General features: G+C 34.9%; 1 protein-coding gene and 1 long non-coding RNA gene across 21 annotated transcripts in view; one reads left to right on the plus strand and one right to left on the minus strand.

The window, feature by feature from the left end:
* Positions 1 to 27642, minus strand: part of cacna1ba (calcium voltage-gated channel subunit alpha1 Ba) — a 190962-nt gene that overhangs the window by 152182 nt on the left and 11138 nt on the right.
* Positions 10271 to 27642, plus strand: part of LOC147844005 (uncharacterized) — a 72254-nt gene continuing 54882 nt past the window's right edge. The window contains exon 1 of the long non-coding RNA XR_015491274.1: positions 10271 to 10343. This is a non-coding gene — a long non-coding RNA (uncharacterized LOC147844005). The remainder of the gene's footprint in view (positions 10344 to 27642) is intronic.

A 27642-nucleotide genomic window follows, 5' to 3' on the forward strand; every position in this document is an offset into this window, starting at 1 on the left:
TTCATCTGGTGTATAAGAACAACAGCTCTGCCAGTTATTCTCTTTATTCTATATTTCCACCTGTGAATACTCGTCCATAGACCCTCAGACCACGCAGCACTACTGATTCGATCCAAGACCAGCAACGAGATGATCCCAAGGTTTACATATCTTGGACCAGGCCATATCCTGAGCAGCTACTGTGGTGGTCATGGAGGAGTGGAGAGCATGAAACTGATTCCTGTGACGCCCCAGGGCCTGACGAGTCTTCGCTGAGTTCAAGCTTCCTGCCTCCAGCACTGATCGTGATGATTTTGCCCATCTGAGCCTGGTTCTCTCAAGGTTTTTTTTTCTTCACTTTCGCCAATTGGTGAAGTTTTTTCCTCGCCGCTGTCGCCACTAGCTTGCATGGTTCAGATCTGTGAAGCTGCGTATCGATGAATTGCTCTTCAGTGTTTGGACTCTCAGTAGTGATTATTAAACCACACTGAACTGAGCTAAACTGAACTGAACCTAATCTTTGAAAAATGAACTACACTGTTTCAATTTACTATGATCTTTTATGTGAAGCTGCTTTGACACAATCTACATTGTAAAAAAACACTATACAAATAAAGGTAAATTGAATTAATTATATAATAGACTACTTCTGTATTTAACAGACAATAACATTCTTAATATTATGAAAAAAGTGAGAATCTGAACTTAAAGAAATAATTGAAGATGAGATTTGGGAAAACATATGTTGAGAATTTCATAAGGGGATCAATAGCCATAACTGTATGGAGAAAAAGATAGATAGATGGATGGATGGATGTATGGATGGATGGATGGATGGATGGATAGATGGACGGATGGATGGAAGGATGAACAGATGGACGGACGACGGATGGATGGAAGGATGAACAGATGGACGGACGGGCGAACGAACAGATGGACGGATGAATGGATGGATGGATGGATGGATGGATGGATAGATGGATTCAACAGATAATAACACACTTAATATTAAGGCAAAGTGGGAATCTAAACTTAACAATACGATTGAGGATGAGATTTGGGAAAACATGTACAGAATCTCATAAGGGGATCAATAGCCATAACTGGATGGGGAAAAAGAAAGAGAGCTGGATGGATCGATGGATGGATGGATTGGTGGATGGATGGATGGATGGATGGATGGATGGATGGATGGATGGATGGATGGATGGATGGATGGATGGATGGATGGATGGACGAATGGACGGACGGATGTACATGAGTACTCACAGCCTTTGCTCAATACGTGAGATATCATTATGGGGTATTGTGAGTAGAATTTTGAAGAAATAAATGAATTTAATCCATTTTGCAACAAGGCTGTAACATAAAAAATGTGGACAAACTGAAGCGCTATGAATACTTTACGATGCACTGTATATAGTCTGGATATCAGGGTTTCTGCAGGTCTCAAGTCAAATTTAAGTATTTTAAAGACCCTTTTAAGACCACAATGAATTAAAATTTTGACGTATACAGGGCTAAACACACAGAAGATAGCCCTAATAGCCCAGTTGGCCAAATGGAATTTATTTATTTCTTGCTTGCCACAAAAAAATCTATTGTGATTATTTCATAGCAACATGCTTTATAGTTTCAAAACAAGAAAAGTCTAGTTGTATACACTTTTTTCAAAATAATATTTGTTTTTTTATTTACATTTATATAAAGTTTAACTTTGTTAAAAGTATATTTAATGTGGAGACAATTACATAAATAAAAAAATACATTTGTTGACTTTTGGTCCAAATTGATAGCAATGACTTCTATTCAACTTAATGTATTACTGTAAAAAAAAAAAAAAAACTTAAGTTTCATGCCTATATATAAATAGTGTCCACTCCCCTTACTTCTGTAAATAGTTTTTGCATGAATGGATAATAACAAAAAGGGATATACTGCTCTGTTATTATAATAAGGAATTGTATAAATGTTTTTAGTTTTCTTTCCATGATTTTATTAAGATTGGATTGCCTCATATCTTGAAAGTAAAATAACTAACAGACGGTTTAAAAATCAAAGCCAGAACTGATTCAGTGCAAACCAAACCAGTGACCCAGTAATCTACTAATAATGTTAATGTGGCCTAATGTGTATTAATTGTATTAAAAGTTTTTACTATTTAGTTGGACATGAGGAGGCTGGTACTTAATTGTTTCTGCCAAGTCGCGTCACTTTTGGTGCAGACAGACAAATTGCTAGTTGCTGGAATTTTCTCGTGTCATGTGTCATTAGGATATGGTGTGAGCGTTCATTTATGCCAAAGACTATAGAATACACAAGGCATGTCACTCAAATCGTTTTGACTGGGGGAAAGTATTATGGTCAATATGGTGAATAAAGCCCTGATCACTATTTGGCGAATAAAGCCCGATCACTATAGACTGACGATACTCCAGGGAAGAGGCTCGGACCAGACATGAGTTCCTGCAGATTTAATGTGATTGGAATGTTTAGAACTTAAACTTATGAGACAGTTGTTGTTTAATTTTATTGGTGATTCCTAATATTAAATTCAATCATAAGCTTAGCAAGCACTTTTGGAGAATTTGATGTTTCTCCATTCAAACAGAATGCCCGAGCATACTGCCCGAGAGGTCTTTCAAAGATGGCCACAGAGTAAAATTACTTGCCTTAAAGGAACTTTGTTTACGCTCAGCCTTCTGCTTTTTTTAAATCCTCTCACAGTTGAAGAAATGCTCACAGCTGAACGCTTTTGAATGAATGCTGAATTTTCAGCTGTGCAAAATGCTTTGGTGGACATGCAGCATCATTCTACATATATAATACTATGGATTTACAATGATAAATATTAATTGATAACAATGAAATTGATGAAATTTTGATATTTTATTCATATCAAATTTACATAATTGATGTTTATACTAAGCAGAGCAAATTAGCCTGAGACCACATACCCATAAAAAAACCCTGACAGGAGTAAAGAGAGGTTTTGAGGATGATCTGCTACATGATTTACATCTGCAAATTAAAGAACACAAATGCAGAAGCTCATTTCCATAATGACCACCGCAATCTACCAAGAGTAGCGCAAATTAAAACTGATGTGGCTTGGTAATCGATATGTTCAGATAATGTCTTTTTCTGCCGTTTCAAATAAACAAGAGTGGAAAACATTCAGTCTCCTCCATAACATGCCCTCCATTCACTGCATTCCTCCTCACACAGTAGCAGCAACATTTACAGCATGTCAAGTGCGACATGGGTTGAGATATGCATTTTGGGGCATCAAATAGTATTAAATAACAGTTTAATAATGACAATTATAATGTACAAAAATACTAGTGAGCTGACTACCGTAAACAAAACAAAAATCACATTGCAAGATTCCTTTATATATTTAGTGCACTGCATTCAAGATGTCTGTCTTTTTTCAGTAAAAAACGATTACGTTTTTTGGAAGAAAACATTTAATAATGGAGATGCGGTGGCTCAGTGGGTAGCATGTTTACCCCACAGCAAGTAGGTCACTGATTCGAGCCTCGGCTGGGTCAGTTGATATTTTTGTGTGGAGTTTGCATGTTCTCCCCATGTTCGTGTGGGTTTCTTCTGGGTGCTCCGCTTTCCCCCACAACTCCAAAGACATGTGGTACAAGAGAATTGGGTATGCTAAAATTGACCGTAGTGCATGAGTGTGGATGTGAATAAGTGTGTATGGATGTTTCCCAGAGATGGGTTGCGGCTGGAACGGCATCCGCTGCGTAAAAACAACATATGCTTGATGAGTTGGCGGTTCATTATGCTGTGGCGACCCCAGATTAATAAAGGGACTAAGCTGAAAAGACAAGGAATGAATGAATGATATTGTACTGCTAGTTGAATTATACTTGTTTTTGCATGTTCACATTTTTTGTAAACACAAGGTCTGCAGTTCTGCTTATGTTATGCATACCTTTTTTTCCCATCTTCTTTTTTTTGTTGTTGTGGTTTTACACACTAAAATAGGGTTTGCACTGATGCAAGCTGTCAAAAGCACTAAATATACTCCGTATAAAAATACTTTTCCCTTTGCTTTGTCTCCTGACTGAAAATGTGCAACTCCCAAAAGTGCATTGCAACAGGCCCTGAAAATAAAATAAAATAAAATAAAATAAAATAAAATTAAATTAAATTAAATTAAATAAATAAAAACTGAAAAAAATAAAACTAAACAAAACACAAAACAAACCAAATAAAATCCTGTGGTTGGAAGGGCATTCATTACATTTAAAAAAACATTCCATTGTAATTGGTTGTTCATTCCACTGAGGTGACACCTGATACAGCAGAGACTAAACTGAAAAAAAGTGACTGAGTATAAAAAAATCCCTATATCTTCTAATTTGTCAAACCAGAGAAATGGATGGCCAGGAAAAGAAAAAACATGCTAGTAACAAAACAGGGTAATCGATGCAGACTACACTCGCTGTCAGTTCTTATATTCAGTGACTAATGAGTCTCTCTCTCAACACAGCCAGCTAATACCATTAAAGCATCATTGCTTCCTCTTGTCATCCCGACTTCCTGCTAACAGCCACTGTCGGCCACTGATGTGCATGAGCACACAGATGCCATGAACATGCAGACACACCGAACGAAACATTTAACAACAGCAAAAACCAGAGACCTCAGTAAAGCAGAAGAGAGGAACGTTAATGAATGGAGGGGGATGGGGGAGGTCTGTGGGGAAAAGGAGGAGTATTTCTGGAGGCGAATGAGTGGCGAGTGATGTAAGGATGGGAGAGAAGTAAGCAAGAGGACCCAAGAGGACAGATGAGGTCCAGAGGGCATCACAGGACCCTATCAGATGACGAACATCAGCCCTTGTCACCCACCCAATTAAGTAGCATTCAGACATTCAGCTATTCTTACTTGTGCACTGCTTAAAACACTCACTGCAATAACACTGACATCTGGCTACTGGACATGCGTGGCCTGCTAAATAATGTATCTGCAGGGATTACTGTAGGCCATCAGCGTCCAGCCGTCCACCGCCTTCAGCATTTACCCAGCTTGATGTGTGTGTAGGTGTGTTTGTGCAGGGAACAGAGGCGCAGTGGTTTATGGTGAAAGGTGACACAGTGTCACTCCACCCAGCAGGGCTTCCTCACACACCTGTCTGCATGTCATAGCACTTCATTATAAAACTCTGCTTGACCCCAGAAGCTGTCACTTCACCCCACAATTCTCCAATCAGGCTTATCTGCAGTTCATCATGTGTACTGTGATTTCCATACACAGTTGAGGTGATCAGAGACTAGCGGAATGAGTTTCCATCCACATAGACACTACTGTTACAATTTGAAGTGATTAAGGAAATGTATAGTTTTATTTGGCAAGAACTAATCAAATCGATTAATTGTTTCAACAGTAGTATTTGGAATGTTTCTATTTAAATTATTTCAAATTTTCAAAAATCTCAGATTTTTGTACGTAAATCATTTATTATTATATTATATTATATTATATTATATTACAATATATTATATTATACTTATTATATGATATTTATTATATTATATTACATAATTTTACATTATATTATATTAATTATATTATATTATATTATATTATATTATATTATATTATATTATATTATATTATATTATATTATATTATATTATATTATATTATACTATATTATATTATACATTATTATATTTTACATCATTGTTAATAAATTATTACCATAAAAAAATTCAATATTAATGAAGTTTGAGCACCAAATCAACATTGTTTTTTACAGGATGATGTTACACTGAAGTAATAACTGCTCAAAAATGAGATCACAGGAATAAAATGAGTTGTACAATAGATTAACTAAGTATTATTTATTTTAAATGGCAATAATAATTCACAATACTATTGATTATGCTGTGTTATTATTAAATGAAATCATCTTTGTTGAGCATAAAGCCGCAGTCACACTAAAGTTTGAGCATGCAAAATTTGGCCGGATGGAGCTGCAAAAGGGGGAGCAATAAAACAAGATGATGTGACACAGATAAAATGAGTGATTGCTGCACATTTTACATTTCTGAATTTCTGTCACACAGATTCATGTTTGCCTTGGGTATAATGGAAGTCAAAGGGGCAAAAAGTGCAGTGTGATGGCACCTTAAGAGACTTCTTTCGATATCTAACAACAAACCTTATGCAAACAGAGTGTAAATAAAAAAGTTGAACAATTTATAAATCATGGAAACACCAAAATAATACCCGATGACTTTAATTGGAACAACTAGTTATGTTGTTAGATTTTCCAATTCTCTGCATGTTTTCACATTATTATAAAGTAATGAATTTGTTGAATTTGATAGATGCATTGTTAGTGTGCTGTAAAAATGTACACAAGCTGGATACATTTAATGTAGCAATTTTCATGAACCAAGGGGAAGGGATAGGCATAATGTTAGTGAGTTTCAGAAAATAAAATGGGGATAGTGTTGATATTTGTATTATTATCTTTTATTTACTTTATTAACAAAATATATTTTTGTTCAGAACTACTTTACTTGAAACGTCATGCACAAAGGACAACAGAAACACAATTACTGATTTAATTCTAGGTGTGCTTTCAAAAGAGTCATGTGACTAAAAATAAATATGCCATCAGACAAGAACATGTGACAACTTCCTTTTTTATTTTACATCAATTTCACCAAATGTGATAATTTTACTTCTCGTGTACACTTTGGATGAAAGCACATTTCTTTCTCGATATTATTTCACAATATTCTGATTTTTCACATGAATGAAATATGCAGCTCAGAACAGAAACAATTGCAGTGCTAACTTATATCACTTTTATTGGATCCTTAAATGGGAGATCAATTGTTACTCCTAATAAAGGCCATTTTCACTATGGTTTCTGTGCTTGTACCGTGTAAAACATGCAAGTCATTCATGTTGTCTCAACACAAATCCATTAGGCTAAAGTAACTAATTTAAGTTAATTGAAAATAAAACATTTCAGTTTATCCCAGAACTGTTGCTTTAGCTCATTTTCAAGAGTTCGCCCTTGCTGATGATTAATTATAAACCGTTTGGCATGCTGTTTCGGGAGAGAGCCCTGAGCTTGTGAGATCATTGAGCCCGGGGCTCCCTCCTGTTGCAGGGCGAGAGGGGAGTCTGAGCTCAGGTAACTCTTGAGATCTCCCCTGCTTGATAATAAATTGGCTATGGAGATTGTATGAGTTCCTTGCTTGCCTAAAATGACGATTTAATTTGCCAATTTATTTATGATAGATGTTTTGTTCTCTGGCAGGAAACCGGAGTGCCTCAGGAAAACCCACGCAAACACGTGGAGAACATGCAAACTCCGTACAGAAAGGCCAACCTGGCCAGGTAAGGTCTGAGCCAGTGACGTTCTTGCTGTGAGGCAAAAATGCTAACCATTGGGCCTCCGTGCTGCCATGATAAGGAAAGGGGATGAGTAGGTGTGCACTGAAAACCCTAATAAGTCGACTGAATGAAATTAATTGAGTAAACTTGTTGCCTCAATTTAATTGAGTAACAGAGTCTCCCAAAACGTAAATATTTAAGTTTATTTTACTTGTCGGTTTGGTAGATTATAATAAAAAAAATAAGGAACCATTGAATCCTATTTCGGTGAACAATTATACATGAAGCCTTGTTTTCTAATTTTAAAAAAAGACCTTGCACTAAAAGGTTGCACATATTAGAATTTTACAGTAAAGACTACATTAAAACGACCTATTTTTTTTTTCAAAGGATTAACTGTGATTTTGAGCTTACTATATTGAAATCTTAAGTTTATGCATTTTCATTGTATATACGTTAAATTAACTCATGTTTTTAGGTGACAGGACTAAAATGCTAAATTTTAAGAAATGTCCAGTCAACTTTACTTGATTGTTTAAGTAAAGACAATATTAGGGTTTACAGTTCTTCAAAAAGAAGATGGCTATAAGGTAAGATGCTTTGGTTATTTATAGTGATTTAAGAATCGTCTGATTGGTTGATTGTGAGTTAGCTAACGAGGACCAGCTGCTATCAATCATAACCGCGTGCTCCTCTCGAAATTAATTTATAAATAAACTTCACTTAAACAAGCAGTTTAAACAAGCAGCAAAAAAATAGTTTTCTGAGTGTAAGAGAGATCCAAATGACCAATAAAAAAAAAAAGAAAAACACTGTCAATTGCTGATCCTGCTTTCCCTAAAATTACTTTTTCACAGTCAAGCTATAACAGAAGAGAAAGTGATCCCCGGCTTTTTATATCAGTGTATTTGTTTGTTTTGCTATGGAGAAGAGCTAAATCACAAAGGCCTTATATGACTCTAATGACTCTAGCCAATGCAAACAATAGCCGTGCTACTACATCCCTGTGTGTAAACAGACAATCCCTCTATTAAACCCATGTGACTTTAGAGTGAATGTCATGAAATAGACTTCAAATTATAACCCTGTTTAAAGAGACTGAAGAGGACCGACCCAAACGAACAGGCTCTTGTTTGCATTTCTTTATGAGACAGAGCCTCTTTCAAATATTTGACTGGGCCGACGCTTGCTGTTTAGGATTCAATGGCAGATGATTTCTCCAACTGTTTCCACAAACCAGCAGATTTTAGAGCGAATATTAAGTCTGGAGGTTCATTTTATATGCACACGCACACACACGGTTACACAAGAGCAAACAGACACCGTGAGGTGAGCAGAGGACAGCTGAAAACAGAGACTACAGAAATAATTACTCCCTGGATGTATGACTCGGGTCATGGTGTTATTTAACCTAGCCTGACTTCTTTACATCACTATAGGTGGATGTTGAGTTATCACTGGGAATAAGAAAAAAAAAGGGCTTTTACATCTGTCTGTGTGATTTTATAGGCCAAGGCCTTGCCTCAAAGAATAATTACAGGGGCTTTATCATTAACACTAAATATTCCCCGTCAGCAACAGAAGCTCTGCAAGATAACAATCCTAAAAACCCTGAAATCACTTCTGTCCCGGGTTAATGTAATGTCTTTAAAAAGAAAAAGCTTTATCTGGTAAAAGTTCTTTTAAGAAAGACGTTTACTCATAGATACACTGCTTTAGATTTAGCTTCAAAGCTAAATAGATAATAAGTCAAATTGATGAAACTTCAATTATGATTTCACATTTTGGCATGTCTCATTAAAATAACTGCACCAAAAGGTAACACTTTACAATAACATTACAGTAACAGTACTTTTTTTTTTTTTTTTTAAAGTTGTTCACATTTTAAGACTTTTTGTAAAAAAAAATAATTTAAATTACCCATACTGTTTGCTATGGAATGCGAAAACTTTGAAGCTCAATATCTCAAAATCATTAAGAACGCAAATAGAACCTTATAATTCTAAGGTGACGATATGTAAATAATGGCTACTTTAATTACTTGTTAGTTCATGTTGTAAGTTAATGTATTAATTAACATTTAGGTTTAAGCTAAATGTAACCAACATGATCGCATGAGCTGTTAATGTATACTTATGTCATGGCTTTACTTGGATGGGGCACATCACCATTAACTCATCCTTAACTATTTTTATAGCTTAATTCTTATTGACAGAACATTTTTCTATTATTACTAAGTGTAAATATACTAGACGGACTGGATAGGGAGTTTATAAGTAGTTAAGAATGGGTTAATAATGATGTGCCCCTTAAAGTAAAGTCAAGATATGTCATGAGTTCCTGATGGTTAAATTAATCAAAAGTAATCTGGTAATTAATACATTAATAACAAACAATTAACCAGTAATTAAGCTAGCCTTTATTCACACATGAGCTTATGTGAATCATGTTGTACTTGAATTTAATTCATGATTAGCGTAAGCATTAACTGATCATTAGTTCATAATAAAGTAATGTTTAGTTTACATATTAGTACATAATTATTCTTGGACTGTTATTGTAAAGTGTTACCCACCAAAAAATATAATGAATGAAAAATTGGGATGCACTTAAATGTGTACAAGAATATGGGATAGTTAAAATGATTACTTTTATTTAAATATTTAAAAACATGATTCTCATTGTGCCTGCGTTCTAAATCAATGCTGTTTCTCTATCTATAATGCTTTTGAATGTCAATAAAAAGGCTAAAGTACCAATATGAAATTGGAGATTGAACCTAATATCTTTTAAAGGGTCAGTAGTATTAGTTTTCCTATACTTCTTGAGGCTGACTAACTTTAATGGTGATAATTTACATACAAAAAAGGTTGTGTATTTAAAATATATACAGTTAAAGTCAGATTTATGTTAAACAGAAATTGGGGAAAAATTAAACAGGGGGCGAATAATTCAGGGGGCTAATAATTCTGACTTCAACTGTATAAGTTTTTAAACACCCTTTTTTAGATAATCTATCTGAAAGGCTCTAATTCATGGGGCATTTGTTTTTTGGGTTGTCAACAAATAGCAAATGAAAAAGTATAAATGCACCAGGCTGTTACATTTGAGTAGATGCTTTGAAAAACATTATATGAAATCTGCCATTTATAAACAAACTTTTCGCTTGTGATTCGCGATATAGCTTCTGTCAGACTGAATACAGTTAACTGCTTTATGTATTATTTAAAAAAGCCTCTTTTTGAACTCGGCATTGCCTTGTTTACAATTCAACCTTCAAGCAAAAGCTTTAAACAAACATATAATCCTCTAACATGATCTGAGACACCGTTAAAACTCAATCCATTGGTTTTATGAAACTTGTTTTGATAGTACAAAAACCTCTTGCATGTCAAAAGACCAATTTGATTTCTGAAGTCATGAGCGCTTTAATTGGACAACAAGACATTAACAAATACAATTTTAAAAAGCTAGCAGTGACAAAATATAAACACACAGCAAAGAAAAACGTGTGCATTCTCTGTTTGCATTAAACATAAGGAATTTTCAGCAAGTCAAAATAGCATTTATTAATCACCCAAGCAAGATGATGTAACATTAGGACAGCTTTCCGTCTTGAGTTTTGTTTACTTTCATCACTTTTGCTTTTATTATTATAAAATGTACTGATTATCTAATCAGATGCATCTGACTAGAGCCAATGTGTAAAACACCAGCCTAACATACACTTTACAATTGCCCACATGTGTCAAGCTCAGTTCCTGCTCAGTTTACCTGCAGGTCTAAAACAAGGAATCCATTAGGTGGATCAGATGTGTTCAATTAGGGTTGGAGACTGTGCAGAGCTGCGGCCCTCCAGGAACTAAGTTTGACATATGTGGGCTATTGGGAAGTATATAGACCAACAATAGCCCAACAATGGCTGACCTTTGGACTGGTATGTCACGGCCTTTGATGTCTATGTAAAATATAACTTTAGAATGTTTATTTTACTAGCACATGTTGTTAAACTTTAGGTGTACAATTAATCTGTGCAAGTGAATTCACTGGGAAAGTTTGCTTTGATGATCTTCAAACTTTTGACTATTTGATTCTGCATTTTTAATATCGGTCCTTCTGAGTTGATGTCATGACAGCCTGAGCCACAATATTCCTAATCACACCCTCTCTTGCCATTAGTTTGCTATGATGGAATGATGTGAAAAAAATTCCAGCCCTCTACTCAATATTCCGTTTCAATTGGAACCACATGAACATACTGAAATAAAAGTCTCAACAACTCCCATTTCCCATTAAACATATGCTAATTTCTAGCCAGGAAACTTCTGAGATTGATCTGTAAGTTAACAAGAGCATATGTTTTTTCTTTAGAGATTTTCACCTTTATTGGGATAGGACTGTGGAGATTTTACAGACAGGAAAGTGTGGGGAGCAGAGATAGGGGATGGATTGGCAAAGGATCTCGAGCCGGGAATCAGACTTGGGTCACCGTGAGCACCTTGGTGCTATGTCTCGACACAATATCCATTAGGTTATTGGCGCAGACAACAGGAGCGTATGTTTATCTAATTATCCAACACTTTATCTAAAGCATAACCCAATAGTCTTTGCTCACATTCACAAAAAACAAACAAAAGATGTATCCTTGTAATACCCTCCGAACCAGCATAAATCCTCATAAAAAATAAACAAACATATCCAATAATTTCCTTTATCACTTCTTTACGGAATGTGCCTCAGCGGCAGGTTTTATTAGAGTAAACAAACAAAAAGCCGAACATACTTGGCCATTTCTACAAGAGTATAAAACTGCCTTTGCTCCTGCGATTGAGAAGTTAGGTGTGAAAATAACAAAGGGACACCTGCTTGAGATGCTACTAGCAGTGCAGATTCCACAGAGAGAGTGAGAGCTAGAGCCAGAGAGAGTGTGAAAGAGCGATACTAATTGGTCGGTGTTTAATCTAAACCCCTCCCCCCTCCAAACCCAACACCCTGCTCTCACTCATAACACACTGACACTTGTCAGACTGAAGCCCCCACAGTGTCTCAGTGATGTGCCTCAACAGGAGGCAGCGACAGCATGTCTATAAGCCTCTCAGGCTCTCAGGCGAAACCTCAAAGGTTTCCACAGGCAAACCCTGCTGAACAAAACAGTGTGTTGTGCACAGCTGCTGAATCACAGAGGTAATGACATGTTTATTGATATCTAATTTCACAAAAGACTGAATGCACATACGCTGAAGCTGCTGTGTACTACTCAGAAATGCTTAAAGGGATAGTAGCATTGTGTTGTAAATTCTATAATATATACAGCATTGTACACTTTAAAATCACTACTAATTTTTATTAATAATTTTTTCATGTGTGAATGCTGTTTTGGTTCTAAATAATCTTCAAATTATTTTTTTTGTGCTTAGTAGATTAAAGAAAACCTGCTTCAAGAAAAAAAGCTGCTCATTGTAGGCACACTTTGAAAATCAGGTATTAAAGAGCCCCTATTATGTGCTTTGAAAATGACCTTTCATGCAGTGTGTAACACAGCACTAAGTGAGTGAAAACATCCAGCGGAAGTTTAAATCTGAAAGTGTACCATGTTTAAAACTACTGATTCTTTAATAAAATAGTCAACTCAGAGTCAAATAAATGAATCGTGTTGGGTTCGGATCTTTTGCTCTAATGCGTCAACGTCAATACAGTACAACATCAAATATGAAGTGCCCGATCTGGTAAAACGTGAACGCGCCTCTCCCTTCAGACACAAGCAAAGTGAGGGGGATCACGGGACAGATAATAAAACAAAGATGACGATCACTGAAACATGGAGATTTGGCTGCAAGGAATAAAGGGTTAAAGCTCATTTTCACAACAATACCAACCTAGTGATGTGTTTGCTTCTGTCATTTTTCTGATTATTACAATGACCTAAGCTGCAACACTGGACTCGACAGCTGTTTGTTATTAAAAGAAGGAGCAGCAAAGACTACTAATGTATGGGACTGTGTCAGACTTGACAGGGACTTTGTCAGTACCTGTTGCAGTTCATATGGACCAGTTTCTTCTTCCTCTGGATCATAACATATAAGAGTGAATAAAATTGTTGCCATATTTTTAGTAGTTTGCAAAATATGTATTTAATAGTGTATTATAAGCTGTAATCGCTCTGTGTGGCTAGTAATCACTTATCTATTATAGACCAGTGCTTGTACTGTATCTCTTAGGTTAAATCTGTATGGGGCTATTCACATATTGCATCCAAAGCCATGATAAAAACATTCTTTACTGATTTAAATGCGTTCTGTACTCACAGTCTCCTGCAGTTTGTTGTTACTATTGCCACCATCATCTGTTCCTACACACAGCATGTTCAATTTTTAATTTTGGTGGGCATTTTTCTCTGTCTCATGCTGAAACCCAGTCGACCAATCACAACAGACTGGGTCATTGGACCAATCAGCGCAGATTAGCCTCAGGCAAAATAGGGGTTTGGGGACAAATAAATCACTGAACAAATCAAATGGGAGTCGTTGGGATAATTAAGTAAAAATAAATGCATATTATAGGACAATGAAAGTAGGGTGAAGCAGTGGCGGAGTAGGTAGTGCTGTCGCCTCACAGCAAGAAGGTCGCTGATTCGAGCCTTGGCTGGGTCAGTTTGCATTTCTGTGTGGAGTTTGCATGCTCTCCTTGAGCTTGCGTGGGTTTCCTCCGGGTGCTCCGGTTTCCCCTACAGTCCAAAGACATGCGGTACAGGTGAATTGGGTAGGCTAAATTGTCCGTGGTGCATGAGTGTGAATGAGTGTGTGTGTGGATGTTTCCCAGAGATGGGTTGCGGCTGGAAGGGTATCCGCTGCGTGAAAACATGTTGGATAAGTTGGCGGTTCATTCCGCTGTGGCGAGAAAATGAATAAATAAATGATGAAGACAATGAAATTGTTTTTTGACCGTTCATGCTTATCAGCCTGTTGTTGGAGACCCCTAAACCAAAAAATGACATTTTATAATGCATAATAGGGTCTCTTTAACAATAATTACAAATTACAGTTATATTGCTTATGGGTCATTTATTTAAAATGTATCCTGTTGATTTCTTCTTATGAGGAAGCATATTTCAAATTCTCTACTTCCAACAAAATCTTACGCAATTCGTAACTTTTTAATTTAGTGGCTAATTCCTATGAATTCGTACAATTTAATTTGTACAATTTAGTACGATCTGCTCATTACCCAATGGCGGTTGGGGATAGGGGTGGGGTTAGGTGCCACGCCTCCTTTTTAAAATCGTACATTTTCAGACGACTGAACTCGACTACGAATTCATACGAATTAGCTACTAAACTGACAAAACGTAAAATACTTGCATTTCCTCGTAAGATCAGGCTGCTACTTCCCACAAATCATGAAGCAGAAACTTACTCCAATAAACAAAAATGGGTAAACACATTTAAAAGACAACAAGCACTGTCAGCTTATCAAGCATAATTGTGTTAAGAACTTGCATGCAAACAATCATTGGTTATTATTCTTAAAACAAGAATAAACAGTGTTATTTGTTACTGGTTCAGTTTTCATGTAATTATGTAATAAATATGGTTACCTTTCATATTAAATTTAACAATGAATTCTGAACATAATAAATATTTAATTTAATTAATAGCAAATTGATGCTTAAACTAAGCATATTATTAGCAAATTACATTTTTGTGGTAAATCAAATACCAATTATTTTATTAAGAATCAAGGGTTTTCTCTTCTACTGAAAACTGTTAACATGACAACATTAACCTCTATTTTGAGCATCACCAGAGATGAAAGAAATGTAGTAGGAGAAAAGCTTCAATACACTCGGCTTCAAACTCCAAAGCTTCTGGCCTCGTCTATGTGCTAAAATATGCACAGATCTCTCTCCTCTATGCCCTAAAACGGAAAAAAAAAACACAACATGATACTGACAGCAAAGAAAATTCCCGATGCGATCAATCACAAATGATCTCATCAACTTGTTTTAAACACTGACAAGTCAAAGCATCGGACACCATCCTGTCCTCATCAATTAATGACATCAGCAGGTTTAGGACAAACAGCGACGTCCTGTCTCTCGCTTCAAGCAAATGACTTCAGTCACCCACAGGAGCACACTAGTATTGACAGGTAAAGGTCGTCTGTGGCAACCACAGAAACCTAATCTACTCCAAGACAATCGAGAGAGGAGAAATCAGGATATTGCTTTAAAAGGCGCAACTACTGCAAAATCTATTTCTTCAACAGGAAGGTGGAATAGACACAGTGTAGGCTGTTTCTCAATGCAGTGAAAGAGATCAATACGTACAACATCTTTACCACATGCACTTGGGGTACATGAAAGGAGCCAGAACTGCATAGAAGAAAAGAATGGTAAAAGAAGAGCTCCAATAATAGAAATATTAACATTTTCTTCAAAAGTGCGTGACTCAATTACTCCCCAGACTGCAGCGATCAAAGAGGACAGAGCAAAAAGCAAAAGCTCTGGACAGATGGTGCTTAAAACTAGTGTTTGTTTCCTGACGTTGTGTTAGAAGCAGCAGGATATTCCATACCACCTACACAGCTATCAACAGATGGAGGAGTGAGATATAAATTAAGCACATATATTTCATGAAAAGCAGGCAATTCTAGACTCAAGGGTCTCAAACTACTGACTAGCTTTGAAGGGACCTTAAAGCATTCTAAAGCACTGAAATACTACATGTCCCATTTTGTTATTTTAAAGGTTCCTACATTTGCATCAGGAGGTTGCATCCAATATCACCTCATTTTTAATTATAACCCAATTAGTTCATAGTCAAAAATATTAGAAGAAATAGCTGACCTGCCCAAAAAACCTATCTTGAGGGACAGAGTATATGTTGTTTGTGGGAAACCAATGACGACAATTTCCTGCCATTATGCAATTTATTACAAATCTCCATAGATCAGTTACAGTCTTTGAGGACTTGTTTTGGCAGCTCGCGATCAACTATTTTTTCAAGAAATAATGACCTTGTTTATTGTGCACTTTGTCCTTTAAAACTTCACAAGAAACTACATCACAAATTGCAAATGTTTACCTTGAAAAAACACAAACAAAGCTTAAACATAGGACTTCAATGAATCTGCATTAGTCAAAGGATTGAGCGGTCAGGCAGCACCATAGATATATACATTAGATGTCGCCTACCCTGTTGTTGTCTATTGGAAGGAATGTGTCAATAGAGCCGCCATTTTGGAACAGGGTAGCGCTCCTTTGAAATAAATGCGAAACCAAGGTACAGTGGAGAACTGTGGCCATCCAAAGCCAGAGATATACACATACATCTATGATCGGGAGTTTTCCTGGATGTTAGTATGCAATTTTTTTTTTTTAAATTACGAAAATTTTAATTTTACATCACTTTTCTGCATTGATGGATCAGTGATCGCACTGGCATTCCTGACAAAAAGCTTGTGTTTGTGTGTACAGAAATGTACTATCCACCCTCCCTGTTAAATTTGATCTAATCCGTGTCCTGAAACACACCTTCTCTCCTGCTTTCACTTCTCATACTGACGGAGGGAGCGATTCGCTTGTGAATGAATCTCCGTTATGAAAGACTCGCTCACTAGCCGACAATAATACAAGTTTTTGGCACCGCAGCATCTCGTTGTCATATTTCTTTTGCATTGTTTGCTGATTTTATTCAACAAAACTAGCATAGGCCGAGTATTTAGTGCGAGTTGGAGCTACTTTGCCTTATGGTGAATGCAGTAAGTGACTGTATTATCATCAATAACGTTACCTGTTGAACACAAAAGTTCAGAACGTACAAAAACGTAAAAAACTTTATCTCACCTATGAAATGTTCTGCCTTTGTGCTTTGTTTTCTTTGTTTGCTCGTTACTACACCCGTAGACAGCGCTAAAGTCCCGCATCTTAGCGTAATAACACTGTCTTGACTAGCGCGCTTGAACGACACTTGTCCTGGGAACACTGTACCAATATGGCAGCGCTATTGATGCATGCTCAGGGTCCCTATACGATATCTAGTGTATATATCTATGAGGCAGCACGAGCCAAACCTCTCCGAAAATTCCCAGTTTAATATATGGAATACTCTTCCGGTTAACAAACACAGCAACTTTAGAGTACCTAAAATCCAGCTGGGAAAAACACTTAGGTGTAGAAATTACTGATGAACAGTGGGAGATAGCCCTTGAACAGATCTATAGATCATCAGTATGTGCAAAACATGGCCTCATATAATTTAAAGTAATAAATTGTTTACATTGGTCCAAGCAAATACTATAGTTAGATATATTCCAGAAGTTGACCCTGCATGTGATCGATGTGGACTAGAGTCAGCGTAACTGGCTCATATGTTTTGGAGCTGCCCATAATGATCATCTTACCGGGAGAATATTTTTCTAAACTTCTCAAGAATATGTTATAAGCCGATAGATCCAGACCCTTTTATTGCAGTTCTAAGCATTACTGATTTTGAGATAGCTAAAAACAGTACAGATCAAAATATAGTTCCATTTGTCAGTCTACTAGCAAGGAGGTTAATATTACTAAATATTACTATTATCAGCTAATATTACTATTACTGCTTCTATATATACATCTAATGAGGGATGTAATGAATGATTTGGAACGGGAGAAAATCAGATTCTCCCTAAAAAGAAAAAAGACAAATTCAAATCCGGCAACATTTTAAAGATTATTTTACAAACATAAAATATACAGGAAATTTAAATTGAAGAGGAACAGACTAATTTAGACTAAAACTGAAGGTCAGTACTTTGTTTTTTATTTATATTATTTTAAGTTTTTTTTTTATTCTCTTTTTTTTATTGACTTATTATCTATTATTATTTTACTTTCTTATGTATTGTTTTTATTTGGTATCTTTCATTGTCAATTGTGTAAATGTTTGTAGGTTGAAATTTGTAAGTCATTGTGTTTGAATGTTTAAAAAATATGAAGAAAGTTATAATAAGTTATAATGAGTTATGTGATGAATGCTTTCTACTATTCAGAATCTCATAACTACAGTAATTTGATGGGATGTGAATGCACCTAATCATTGATTCACTGATTACGCCCACCTGTGTCTCATTTAGTCACTCATTACACTCATTATTTGAGCCTTCCTGGAGCTCATCTAGTAGAGCAAGGCTTTGGGTTCAATTCCCAGGGAAAGCAAGACAATTTGAGTACCGTCAATGCGATACAAGTCTCTTTGGATAAAAGCATCTGCCAAACACATAAATGTTATTTATCTCTTGTGTTTAAAGCCATGTGTTTCACTTCAGCTTGTTATTATGCTAGGTTACATGGATTCTGCTGTTTCTCCTGCATTCTCCTTGTTCTTTAGTTTTATTTTGGTTTTGTTTAGCTCTACTCTTGTTGAATCAAGACCGATACTGTGAGAGATCCTGCCTCTTTTAAGCACCCACCGCCAATGCTTACTTGTGTAAAATGTGTAAAGATTCTATTCTAAATTTTAAGAAATGATTAAAATAATTATTTTTTTTTTCACTTCTACTACAACTGAACAAAGAAAGTCTTATTCTTCATTCACACTGAAAAGGATAGTTTAGTACAGTATGATTTTGTATGGGTTACCCTAATCAGGCTTGAGTTACCACAGCCAGCGGTACCATTATTTTATAATGTGGAAAAAGTATATGATCAATTAGTCCTGACAGCACATGTTTTTAGGTCATTGTAACTTATTAAACTGATTTAATCATGTTTTAACCTAATTTTATGTTATGCAACCTGTTTTAAGTCAGTTTAACATAATCTAACTTCAATGGACTCATAAGGTTAACTTTACTCAGCCTAAAAATGTAAGGCAACCAAGATTTTTTACAGTGTAAGAATGATATACACCAGAAAGTTGCCATAAATGACAATCTTTCTCAAAAACGAAAGTGATACAGGCCATTCACATATTGAGTCTTTTGCATGCTCAAGTTCATTATTTCAAATGCCAATGTGTGGCAAGCACACACAAATATAAAAGTGTAGTCCATCACGCTTACCATATAATTAGTCATGAAATGTGAATGACCTTGTAAACAACAATGGAGGACACACAGCAGATCCTATTCTTGCTTCTTGGCATGTGGTTGTTTTTCACGAGACAAAAACAGGCTTTGTTCGAGCATATTTCATCACTGTGTGCTGCCATTGTATTATTATGATTTCATGTTTAAGCTATGTATTTTAAAAATCTTGAGCTTTCCTGTATTGTCATTCCCGATGTATAGCACATGCTGGTGACAATTCAATGTAAACAAATCAGCATTCTACAGTGAGTCTAGCTCGAGCGGCAACATCCCGCTGTTCCTCGTGAGGCCAATACGGAAGTGACTGAAACAGCAATTTATTGACTTGCCTTTGGGGGCTGGCTCCAGAATCTCCAGATGTTCACTAACTGCACAGCTAAATTGGCCAATTTTACAGCGATGACACACAAAGAAAATGGCGGTCGTTGGCCACACCTACTCGTAGCTTCATTTGTGCTCTTCAGAAATCTATGGGTGATGTCACGGTCACGGATACTACCTCCATATCTTTTACAGTCTATGGTCTAGCTTTGTGCTTTTGGTACCATACTGTTGTGCACGAAAGGGTTTCAAATTAGTGGTATGGTATGGTATGATATGGTTTGCTATTTTTGGTACTTCCGACAGTGAAAACGGAAATAAATGTGTACTGTACCAAAACACACAGTTCAATGGAAACTCATTAGAAACTAAAGAAGCCTCAGAGTTATGGCAAACCAATTTGGAAGAATATAGAGTAGTGTCAGCTTTCTTCTAATGCATTAAAAGATGCGTCATATCTCTCAAGCTTAATTTATATCGATAAAAAATTCCAGCAATCAAGCCATCCATGCACTTAAAGTCTACTAACAAAAGCTCAACACAGAGTCTTGCTTCAACCCAGCACAAGGCAGGGCTCCAACATATTATTCAAAGCCCTCCTCAGGACCCTTTTCTATGGGGGCCGAAAGAAACACAAGACTGCAAAACATAATGGTCCTCTAGGGAGGCCAGGCAGCTCATTAAGTGCGATTGAACCGAGCAGGGAAGCCCAGCGGCCATTCGGTTCATCACAGCATCAACAGCAGCAGGATCTCTGACCATCACCACACCCCGAACCTGCTAAAACCAGCTGAATGAGGAGGAGAGAGAGGGAGAGAAGCACACAAACACACAGCCATAAAGTGGAGAGCTGGAGTAAAGCCATTCCCTTACTGCTGCACTCAATACTGTATTGATCGAGATGTGGACCTGGAGAGTCAGAGATATTCTCTTATTAGCAAGTCCATAGATCTCATTGGAGGCATATTAGAGTGTTGAGACTAGATAATATGGGAAAATGACTTATTTTATTATTAATATAAACATTTTTATGATTTTAAAGTGTGAAACATAAGGATCATAAGCAAAATATATTGGCTAATAATTTTGACTACTGATATTGGTTAAATTATTTCAATTCTACTTTATTTAAATATATAAATTTGACTATTATTTTGTAAATTTTATTTAAAAAATGTTAATACTGCATTTCTGAAATATTAAAAGTTTAACATAATTAATGACAGCTATTCAAATCTGAATATAATTCTTAGCATATGACTACTCTAACATAAATCAAAAGTCTATTATTATTATTTTATATTAAAACACAACTATTGTTAATTTTTATATTGAATTCTATAAAACAACACTGAGTGTAATCTAAAAAATATAAGCATAACCTATAAAATGAATTTTAAAATTGTTAACCTATAAAAATATTAATAGTAATAATAGTTTTAAACCCATAAAAAATAAACTTCATTACCGTATTGATCTGATAGGACATCTGATTTTTATTATTATTCAAATATATCAAATTTCACAATAAACGTAATAAATTAACAAAATTAAACACCTTATTGCTGAATAAATGTATAATCTGTAAATCTTGCATTTTGCCTCCTGGCGGAAGTATGAACAAGTCTTGAGCAATCGATCCACAGTAATGCATAGTAAACAATATGGGTCTCCCATATTCATAATAAAAGCTCAACATACATAACTGATGGTCCGGATGAATGACCTACAGTACAGTGGTCCCACACTATAACGCGGTTCACCTTTCATGGTCTCGCAGTTTTGTGAGTTTTTTTCGTGGAATATGATGCTTTTTTTCTACAGCTCATTGTGTTCTTCGTCCTAATTAGAGTATTGTGTTCTGCATCCTAACTGGCTGTAGACCAATGTCAATCAACCTCCTCCATGCCGCCTCTCCTGTTAAGCACAGGATGCGTTCAGCTTGCCAAATTGACATAAATCTTCGATCGCTAGCAGTGTGACTCTGAAGTGCTGGACTGTACTGTATGTTTGCATGTTTTCTCCCCAACAAACCCTATAATGTCGTCAAAACATTCTGCACTGTCAAAGGAACCCAAGGTAGCACCCAAAAGGCAGAGGAAGATGCTAACCAAGGTTGAACTTCTGAACATGCTAAAGGAAGGTGGAAGTTATGCAGCTCTAGGGTGCCATAACGGAATAATTAAATGAAGATCAAAGGGTTTTGATCTTTGGTTTCATTCTATAATACTGGACATATATTTCTACAAAGGTTTAAACTTTGAGAGTATTTAAACGAGAGAAAAAGGTATGAAAAGGTTAATGCCTGTCTAAGAAAAGTGTATAAAGTCTGTAGCGAGGGGTTTTACAGCCTTAAAACATCTATAATCATTGTAAACAATAAAGATGACTACTTTACAGATTTCACCTATTGTGGGTTATTTTTAGAATTTAACTCCCACAAATAACAAGGAAACCACTGTACATGCAAATAATGATAATCTGAGAGTCACGTAACAGTCTGCTTTTTGTTCTGATTGGCTTTTTGTCCACTGGTGTTTTACAGTAGTTGAATTTATATGAGACTTAGGAAACTGTGGTGTCTGAGACTTAAAGTATGCCCACTTACATACAATTATTTCTTAATAATCGACTTTAGCTAGCACCAGATTTTCTTTATAGGGCACCGTTAAATTCCTTTTTTTATTCTGTGAAACAATACTGATAAAAGAATATATAGAAACAACCATTAACCATGAACTATATCTACAACACATTACACTCCATCAGTCATTTCTACTAGCCTACTGCAGTGCCACACAGGAAGCCCCTCCCCCACACTTCATGCTCATTGAGTGAAATTGTCTCTATTTATGTATGTAAATGTCAGCATGACACTGAAGTTAAGATTGTCCATTTTTGGTTTCAATATTTTTATTATTAGACATTTTCGCAGAAATTCACTTGAAAATACCCTTTTTTAAACATAAAACTTGCATTGTAACAATTAGACATTTGAAAATAAAATAATTCATTAATTAAATTATTAATCACAAGTTTGTAGAAAGGAAATAAAAGGGGACCAATTTTTTTTCAAATAACAAAACCTTGTCTATTAGGGTATATCTGATTTTTTTTTCCAGATGTAATGTACTCTATCAGCCATAATTTAAGAGTTGGAACTTTTTTTTTTCTTCCAAAAAAAAAAGGATACGTTTTTTGGCAGAGACTGTTGTTGTACTGTAAGTCTAAAAAAATATTCAGAAACTAAAATATAAATAATATAGGATCTGGTTCAATCGTAATGTCTAATTAAAAAAAAAAAAAAAAAAAACTATTTTGTTCCAGAAACTCTGTAACTTGGGACACATAACTTAGGAATGAGACAGGTTGGAATCTAAGAACTGACATTTGTCACACACTGGTGACACTTCTGAAAATATTTTATTTAATTTTCACTTGGAATAATAAAGCCTATGAAGCACTTTAAACTGAATGAGACAATGTCTTGCATTAATGGAACATCTGTGAACCAGTTCAAGACTTTGCTCCCAAATTTCACTTGGAATTTCAACTGCAAGTTCTTCTTCCCAAGCAGATTTAAAGTTCTCCATTGATGGACATTTCATTTGTTTTAAACCCTTGTAAAGCAAGAAAATGGTACATCTATCTCTTAGCCATCTTTCCAGAAATGTGTCCAGATACGTGATTGACACTGTGGCATAATTAGAAATGTTAGACTTTACAAAGTCTCTTATTTGAAGGTATCTAAAGAAGCAATTAGAAAGAATACTGTATTTCTCACACAGCTGCTGAAATGAAGCAAATTTTCCATCTACAAATAAATCCCCTACTTTTTGTAATCCTACACTTTCCAAAACTCAAATGCATTGACTGACATCGAAGGCGAAAAACTGGGTTAGCTGAGATGGCAAAAAACGGGATTAGCTTAGATGAAAGACTGTCCATTTTTTCTCTATTGTGATGTACATCCACTTGAAACTGGCCAAAAATGAGAAAAATAATGGATGCAGGACACTGCATGATATCTGATTTCCGCCCTTGGGAACCAGTTGGATCATTGAAAGATGGGTGTGGCTAACACAATTAGAAAAATTGATAAATGAATGAAGGCAAAGCAAAAAACTAGACCTGTCTTTCACAAAAAGTATTCCAGAAGTGAAGAAAAGTTAAGTGCACATTCTTCATAACAAGCCCTACTATATACATATACATATAAGAAAAAAATAGATTTTTATATTTCAACTTTTTCAACGTTGTAGATAGATTGGAAGCTGAAAATATTGTCTACTGTGCATATGACACTTGCAACCATAATTCAGTAAATTACAGGATGGGTGTTTTAGGCTATGAAGACTATAGGACATAGTTTTCTGGCTACAAAGCAGTTAATATGAGCTTACTGACAACCAACAGAACATGATTACAGTATCAGGCTCCATTACATGCTTCAGATTTATTCAAAGCTTTTCCATATGTGATTTACACTCTGGTAATCGAACAGCAGTCTGGGGTTGAAACTTGAATCAATAAGTCTTGACCAAGACTGATCATACTGCTCTTGTGCTGACCCTTTCAGAATATGTGCTCCGATAATATTTATGATTATGATTATTATCATATCATAACTACCCTCATGCCCTGCTTTAATGAAGCAAATCCATTTCCTGTCAAGACACATTCTGTGTGGCAGAGACTAAAAAAATCTACTGATTTCAACAATAAAATACTAAATAGGCAAACCAGGTGTAACTAAATGTAAGAACATTTCATCATAATAAGAACATATGTTAATTATTATTTATATATATATTCCAAAAATTACATTTAATTACATTTAACAAGTGCAGACAAATGTGTATAGTGTTTAAGAATACAAAATATACACTATTTAAAATATTAAATGTATACAGTTTTCACATCAATTTATTTATGATTAAAGGATCTTAATAGCAAGATCCACATTTATAAAGTGATTTACATGAGAAAAATAAGAAAAAATAATAATTTTAAATATATTGTATAATAATCATATAATCTGAATATATGACAATAAGATAGTTGTATATGAAATTACATTTTATATATATATATATATATATATATATATATATATATATATATATATATATATATATATATATATATATATATATATCAAATATATTAAAAATCTAAACACCCAGGTTAAGATGCACGCCATTATCATCCACTTCCACAATAATGAAAAGGTGAAAATAAAAAAATTCAATAAATTAATTGTTAATTAATGTCATTTAAAATAATCTATATAAGTTTTTATATGTATAATACTTAGTCAATATATACAGTACGATACAAAAAATATTATTACCCAATATTAAGTTAAAATGTGACTTTTTCTGAGAGTTTTAAATAAACTCGAACAGACAGCTCTATATACTCAGTCTCTCCCCACAGCCTCTTCCGCTTCCACTAATTCTGTTTATTGCAGAGAGGTGATGGGCTGACGTAAGCCTCAATGGATGGACAAAATAAATCTCCCAGCCATTAGGCAGAGCAAGGCAGGACACTCCCTGTGGTGCACAGTAACCATACAGGGACGAGCTCTAGCGTAACAGCAGGCCCGTCACTGCACCGTCTCCCAGGAGGAGCACACGTCCCTTGGGGTTTGAGAGCAGTAGAGCCAGTCATGCTGGCCTTTTCACATGACTTAACCTTCGGCTGCAGTTTAGGAGGAGCTGCTCACGTATGAGGTTTGATGGGACATACTTGTTTTTGCATGAAAATGATGATAAAATAAATATTTTAGACTACATCTAAATGCGTATATATTTTAAAAATACAGTTGAAGTCTAAATTATTAGCCCCCCTGAATTATTATTCTCCTTGTAATTTTTTTTTCCAATTTCTGTTTAACAGAGAGAAGTTTTTTTTCAACACATTTATACACATAATAGTTTTAATAACTCATTTCTAATAACAGATTTTTTATCTTTGCCATGACGACAGTAAACAATATGTAACTTGATATTTTCCTAGATATTAATATTCAGTTATTGTATTATTGTACAGCAGTTTGTTCTGTAGACAATAGAAAAAAATATTTCTTAAAAAGGCTGATAATATTGACATTAAAATGTCAATATAAAAAAAAAAAGATTTTTAACGCAAATTGAGAAAATTTCCTTTCTCTATTAAAAATCATTTGAGAAATATATATATATATATATATATATATATATATATATATATATATATATATATATATATATATATATATATATATATATATATATATATATATATATATATATATATATATATATATATTTAAAGTATTTTATGCTTTTTAATAATAGTTTTAAAAGTTATACAATTGTTCATAAAGCAAAAAAGCATGATTTTTCATTAATTGTACTACACTCCAAACACATTTCATTAACATAATTTTAAACAAAAACAAGTAAAACACTTCAGATTTGACTATAAATCCCAGCTGTCAGTAGCTCCTCCTGAACTGAATATATTTCATTCACATTTGTTTTAAAAAACAATTAATAGCTAAATAAATTAAAACACAAACAAATTAGTACTTATTTTATAAAGTGCATAATTTTATTTTCCATAATTTCATTTTTAAAAATTATGTTGCATAATAAAATCTAAAATACCCCAAAATACTACAATTACTCAATGAAACTAAAACAATGCTGTCTGGCAAACATACACCGAGATATTATAGCTTTTTATTCCTGTGTACAACAAAGTCTCGATAAGTTTCTAATAGACATTTTTAATTTTTTTTCTATTTTTATTATAGCCATGGTCATTTTGCTTAGTGATTTTATAATTTATTTTACTTAATTAAGATTACATGTTTGTTTGTTTTCATATTCAGTTATTTATTTATTCCTTCATATATGAAATAAAATTAAATTGAAATCAAGTTTTACATACATATATATTCATTAATTTTCATTCAACTTTTTAATTCAACTTTTTATTTATCAGGGGTCACCACAGCGGAATGAACCACCAACTATTCCAGCATGTTTTACGCAGCGGATGCCCTTCCAGCCACAAGCCAGTACTGGGAAAAAGTATATTAAAACTTGATTAAATTTGATGATTTTTAAGTGTGCTATTATAATAAAGGGCTATTAACCAGCAAATAAACTGATACCTAATGACAATCACTACACCACATATACAAAAAAAACAGCTTGTGAGAATATGACTCCTTAAACTTTCAAATATTTCAAGTCTAAACATAAACAACTAAAACAATTGCAAAAAATCAGAAAACATCTAAATTAACAAAGTTAAATCTTAGCTTTGAATGTTTTCATGTCGCCCCTAAAAAAATCCACTAATTTCACATTTCAGAAGCCCCTCAAAAATTAATCAAGCAATATTTGTAGGCAAATACAATGCTGACAAAAACACTCATCTACAGTAGGATTTAATACTATGAATGATCTGAATGTCCCTGTGTACGCCTTACAGGAGAGCTCTTTCTCTCTCCACTCCATTACACCTCTAAAGCACCAGCCAGCAGCACTACTGAAGCACAGGCCAGAGTGCCGTATAAAGACCTTTGCATCTACTGCATGCCAGACTCACAAACATCATTTATCTATGTACAGGACCTCTGCTTCACTCTCGGCACCGAGGTCAAACAGACCAATTTGCTTCTCCACTCAGTTGCACTGAGACTGTTGTCAACAATAACATTAAAACGACAACACAACTGTCTGTTTTCGTTTTTTTAAGAGACAGATCATGTTCTGTCCACTGTTTTCCAATGCCACATGACGCTTTGTTTGAATTATGGGTGTAACATCTGTAAGATGTGTATTTGGGATGGATGGGACATGTCTCCACCACTTTTATTTTTAGTAATAATTT

Source organism: Danio rerio, chromosome 5, assembly GCF_052040795.2.
Source record: "Danio rerio strain M-AB ecotype USA chromosome 5, GRCz13ab, whole genome shotgun sequence".
In the NCBI taxonomy this organism is placed as follows: Eukaryota; Metazoa; Chordata; class Actinopteri; order Cypriniformes; family Danionidae; genus Danio; species Danio rerio.